Source organism: Channa argus, chromosome 1 (assembly GCF_033026475.1).
Source record: "Channa argus isolate prfri chromosome 1, Channa argus male v1.0, whole genome shotgun sequence".
Taxonomy (NCBI): domain Eukaryota; kingdom Metazoa; phylum Chordata; class Actinopteri; order Anabantiformes; family Channidae; genus Channa; species Channa argus.
Genome location: NC_090197.1, coordinates 29,864,901 through 29,869,900, shown reverse-complemented (window position 1 = coordinate 29,869,900; position 5,000 = coordinate 29,864,901). Strand labels below are relative to the sequence as shown.

Sequence of the window (5,000 nt, the reverse complement as noted above, 5' to 3'; positions counted from 1 at the left end):
TGTCTGCACCATGACCAAAGGGCCGTTTCACCCGAGGGAGGTTTAAAAAGCGCCCGTCACCTCAGAGCTGCTGTGCTTGCTCAGGCAGCACATATGACAAATTGGATACGATACAGAGAAGATTAGCATGGCCCCTGCGCAAGGATGACACGCAAATTCGTGAAGCGTTTCCACATTTTGATATGGACACAGTGTCCCAAACTTGACCGCAATTCAGGCAGATAAGTGTCTGGTTAACCTGTGTTGACTATGCGCCCATCCTGTCAGATACCTTTTAAAAGGTGTCTTAGACTTTCAAAGATATTTTATACACTTCCCCTGCAACTCCCCAGAATTCTGTGGCACTTTCAAAGACGTTGTTGAGTTCTTTAGAAATGTTGAAAGATTTGTTCTGACAAGCATAGAATGTTGACTTTGGTGACTTGCTGTCATCAGCAAGTCGTCTGAGAGATTGAGAATGTCGGCACTGCGCGTATTAGTGGGTACAGAGTCATCTCCGGCCCCTTCCCGATTCTTACTGTTAGCCGACATGCTGGCAGAGAAAGTAGGGATTGCAGCTGCTCTACAGAAAAAGCCTTTCTTGAAAAAGTTTCTAAACCCTGAGGATTGCATCAACCCTATCCAGTCTTTGCGTACAACAAGCAACGCATAGACTGGAAGCTGCGAAGAGGATCCGGCCAGGCATGCACAGTGGGCACCGCCCAGATTAGAATGAGATGCCGCCTCGTTTGTCTGCACCATGACCAAAGAGCCGTTTCACCCGAGGGAGGTTTAAAAAGCGCTCGTCACCTCAGAGATGCTGTGCTTGCTCAGGCAGCACATATGACAAATTGGATACGATACAGAGAAGATTAGCATGGCCCCTGCGCAAGGATGACACGCAAATTCGTGAAGCGTTTCCACATTTTGGTATGGCCACAGTGTCCTGAACTTGACCGCAATTCAGGCAGGTAGGTGTCTGGTTAACCCGTGTTGACTATGCGCCCATCCTGTCTTAAAAAATGTTGGGAAATGGTGAAAGAGTTATTGGAGAATTCCAGGAAGTCCTTCGAGAGATTGGGATCGTCTTTCAAAGATAAAAGATTTCTTCCGACAAGCATTAATTGTTGACTTTGATGACTTGCTGTCACAAGCCTTGGTGGAATGTGGAACCACGTGGACCGCCCAGATTAGAATGAGATGCTGCCTCTTTTGTTTGCACCATGACCAAAGGGCCGTTTCACCCGAGGGAGGTTTAAAAAGCGCCGTCACCTCAGAGCCGCTGTGCTTGCTCAGGCAGCACATATGACAAATTGGATACGATACAGAGAAGATTAGCATGGCCCCTGCGCAAGGATGACACGCAAATTCGTGAAGCGTTTCCACATTTTGATATGGACACAGTGTCCCGAACTTGACCGCAATTCAGGCAGATAAGTGTCTGGTTAACCTGTGTTGACTATGCGCCCATCCTGTCTTCAAAAATGTTGGGAAATGTTGAAAGAGTTATTGGAGAATTCCAGGAACTTGACCGCAATTCAGGTGAGCAAGTGTCTAGTTAACCTGTGTTGACTTTGCGCCCATCCTGTCAGAGCCCTCTTAAAAGCTGTCTGAGACTTTCAAATATTTTTGTTAGACTTCCACTGTAACTCCCCAGACAATTCAGGCGGGCAAGTGTCTGGTTAACCCGTGTTGACTTTGCGCCCATCCTGTCAGAACCCTTTTAAATGCTGCCTGAGACTTTCAAAGATTTTTGTTAGACTTCCACTGCAACTCCCTAGACAAAAGGGAGCACATAGTCTGGAACCTGCGACGAGGCTCTGGCCAGACATGCACAGTGGGCACCACCCAGATTAGAATGAGATGCCACCTCCTTTGTCTGCACCATGACCAAATGGCCTTTTCACCCGAGGGAGGTTTAAAAAGCGCCAGTCACCTTAGAGCTGCTGTGCTTGCTCAGGCAGCACATATGACAAATTGGATACGATACAGAGAAGATTAGCATGGCCCCTGCGCAAGGATGACACGCAAATTCGTGAAGCGTTTCCACATTTTGGTATGGCCACAGTGTCCTGAACTTGACCGCAATTCAGCCAGGTAGGTGTCTGGTTAACCCGTGTTGACGATGCGCCCATCCTGTCAGAGACCTTTTAAAAGGTGTCTTAGACTTTCAAAGATGTTTTATAGACTTCACCTGCAACTCCCCAGACTGGTGTGGCACTTTCAAAGATATTGTTGAGGTCTTTAGAAATGTTGAAAGATTTCTTCTGACAAGCATAGATTGTTGACTTTGGTGATTTGTGACTCTGGTTAACCCGTGTTGACTATGCGCCCATCCTGTCTTCAAAAATGTTGGAAAATGGTGAAAGAGTTATTGGAGAATTCCAGGAAGTCCTCCGAGAGATTGGGAACGTCTTTCAAAGATAAAAGATTTCTTCCGACAAGCATTAATTGTTGACTTTGATGACTTGCTGTCACCAGCCTTGGTGGAATGTGGAACCATGTGGACCGCCCAGATTAGAATGAGATGCCGCCTCTTTTGTTTGCACCATGACCAAAGGGCCGTTTCACCCGAAAGAGGTGTAAAATGCGCCAGTCACCTTAGAGCTGCTGTACTTGCTCAGGCAGCACATATGACAAATTGGATACGATACAGAGAAGATTAGCATGGCCCCTACGCAAGGATGACACGCAAATTCGTGAAGCGTTTCCACATTTTGGTATGGCCACAGTGTCCTAAACTTGACCGCAATTCATGCAGGTAGGTGTCTGGTTAACCCGTGTTGACTATTCGCCCATCCTGTCTTCAAAAATGTTGGGAAATGGTGAAAGAGTTATTGGAGAATTCCAGGAAGTCCTCCGAGAGATTGGGATCGTCTTTCAAAGATAAAAGATTTCTTCCGACAAGCATTAATTGTTGACTTTGATGACTTGCTGTCACAAGCCTTGGTGGAATGTGGAACCACGTGGACCGCCCAGATTAGAATGAGATGCTGCCTCTTTTGTTTGCACCATGACCAAAGGGCCGTTTCACCCGAGGGAGGTTTAAAAAGCGCCCGTCACCTCAGAGCCGCTGTGCTTGCTCAGGCAGCACATATGACAAATTGGATACGATACAGAGAAGATTAGCATGGCCCCTGCGCAAGGATGACACGCAAATTCGTGAAGCGTTTCCACATTTTGATATGGACACAGTGTCCTAAACTTGACTGCAATTCAGGCAGGTAGGTGTCTGGTTAACCCGTGTTGACTATGCGCCCATCCTGTCTTCAAAAATGTTGGGAAATGGTGAAAGAGTTTTTGGAGAATTCCAGGAAGTCCTCCGAGAGATTGGGATCGTCTTTCAAAGATAAAAGATTTCTTCCGACAAGCATTAATTGTTGACTTTGATGACTTGCTGTCACAAGCCTTGGTGGAATGTGGAACCACGTGGACCGCCCAGATTAGAATGAGATGCTGCCTCTTTTGTTTGCACCATGACCAAAGGGCCGTTTCACCCGAAGGAAGTGTAAAACGCGCCGTTCACCTTAGAGCTGCTGTGCTTGCTCAGGCAGCACATATGACAAATTGGATACGATACAGAGAAGATTAGCATGGCCCCTGCGCAAGGATGACACGCAAATTCGTGAAGCGTTTCCACATTTTGATATGGACACAGTGTCCCAAACTTGACCGCAATTCAGGCAGATAAGTGTCTGGTTAACCTGTGTTGACTATGCGCCCATCCTGTCAGATACCTTTTAAAAGGTGTCTTAGACTTTCAAAGATATTTTATACACTTCCCCTGCAACTCCCCAGAATTCTGTGGCACTTTCAAAGACGTTGTTGAGTTCTTTAGAAATGTTGAAAGATTTGTTCTGACAAGCATAGAATGTTGACTTTGGTGACTTGCTGTCATCAGCAAGTCGTCTGAGAGATTGAGAATGTCGGCACTGCGCGTATTAGTGGGTACAGAGTCATCTCCGGCCCCTTCCCGATTCTTACTGTTAGCCGACATGCTGGCAGAGAAAGTAGGGATTGCAGCTGCTCTACAGAAAAAGCCTTTCTTGAAAAAGTTTCTAAACCCTGAGGATTGCATCAACCCTATCCAGTCTTTGCGTACAACAAGCAACGCATAGACTGGAAGCTGCGAAGAGGATCCGGCCAGGCATGCACAGTGGGCACCGCCCAGATTAGAATGAGATGCCGCCTCGTTTGTCTGCACCATGACCAAAGAGCCGTTTCACCCGAGGGAGGTTTAAAAAGCGCTCGTCACCTAAGAGATGCTGTGCTTGCTCAGGCAGCACATATGACAAATTGGATACGATACAGAGAAGATTAGCATGGCCCCTGCGCAAGGATGACACGCAAATTCGTGAAGCGTTTCCACATTTTGGTATGGCCACAGTGTCCTGAACTTGACCGCAATTCAGGCAGGTAGGTGTCTGGTTAACCCGTGTTGACTATGCGCCCATCCTGTCTTCAAAAATGTTGGGAAATGGTGAAAGAGTTATTGGAGAATTCCAGGAACTTGACCGCAATTCAGGTGAGCAAGTGTCTAGTTAACCTGTGTTGACTTTGCGCCCATCCTGTCAGATCCCTCTTAAAAGCTGTCTGAGACTTTCAAATATTTTTGTTAGACTTCCACTGTAACTCCCCAGACAATTCAGGCGGGCAAGTGTCTGGTTAACCCGTGTTGACGATGCGCCCATCCTGTCAGAGACCTTTTAAAAGGTGTCTTAGACTTTCAAAGATGTTTTATAGACTTCACCTGCAACTCCCCAGACTGGTGTGGCACTTTCAAAGATATTGTTGAGGTCTTTAGAAATGTTGAAAGATTTCTTCTGACAAGCATAGATTGTTGACTTTGGTGATTTGTGACTCTGGTTAACCCGTGTTGACTATGCGCCCATCCTGTCTTCAAAAATGTTGGAAAATGGTGAAAGAGTTATTGGAGAATTCCAGGAAGTCCTCCGAGAGATTGGGAACGTCTTTCAAAGATAAAAGATTTCTTCCGACAAGCATTAATTGTTGACTTTGAT

The 5,000-nt window shown here is 46.4% G+C and overlaps 8 non-coding genes across 8 annotated transcripts; all 8 read left to right on the top strand.

Moving 5' to 3' along the window:
• Window positions 1-72: 72 nt before the first annotated feature.
• On the top strand, window positions 73-179 carry LOC137102867 (U6 spliceosomal RNA). Its single transcript, XR_010911294.1, has one exon. It is a non-coding gene; the product is annotated as a U6 spliceosomal RNA (small nuclear RNA).
• A 622-nt stretch (window positions 180-801) lies between these two features.
• LOC137102862 (U6 spliceosomal RNA) lies at window positions 802-908 on the top strand. Its single transcript, XR_010911292.1, has one exon. It is a non-coding gene; the product is annotated as a U6 spliceosomal RNA (small nuclear RNA).
• Window positions 909-1,263: 355 nt separating this feature from the next.
• On the top strand, window positions 1,264-1,370 carry LOC137102858 (U6 spliceosomal RNA). The gene has a single exon (XR_010911290.1). It is a non-coding gene; the product is annotated as a U6 spliceosomal RNA (small nuclear RNA).
• Window positions 1,371-1,927: 557 nt separating this feature from the next.
• LOC137102855 (U6 spliceosomal RNA) lies at window positions 1,928-2,034 on the top strand. Its single transcript, XR_010911289.1, has one exon. It is a non-coding gene; the product is annotated as a U6 spliceosomal RNA (small nuclear RNA).
• Window positions 2,035-2,591: 557 nt separating this feature from the next.
• Window positions 2,592-2,698, top strand: LOC137103421 (U6 spliceosomal RNA). Its single transcript, XR_010911500.1, has one exon. It is a non-coding gene; the product is annotated as a U6 spliceosomal RNA (small nuclear RNA).
• A 356-nt stretch (window positions 2,699-3,054) lies between these two features.
• On the top strand, window positions 3,055-3,161 carry LOC137102848 (U6 spliceosomal RNA). The gene has a single exon (XR_010911288.1). It is a non-coding gene; the product is annotated as a U6 spliceosomal RNA (small nuclear RNA).
• Window positions 3,162-3,517: 356 nt separating this feature from the next.
• Window positions 3,518-3,624, top strand: LOC137102843 (U6 spliceosomal RNA). The gene has a single exon (XR_010911285.1). It is a non-coding gene; the product is annotated as a U6 spliceosomal RNA (small nuclear RNA).
• Window positions 3,625-4,246: 622 nt separating this feature from the next.
• Window positions 4,247-4,353, top strand: LOC137102837 (U6 spliceosomal RNA). Its single transcript, XR_010911282.1, has one exon. It is a non-coding gene; the product is annotated as a U6 spliceosomal RNA (small nuclear RNA).
• Window positions 4,354-5,000: the final 647 nt, after the last annotated feature.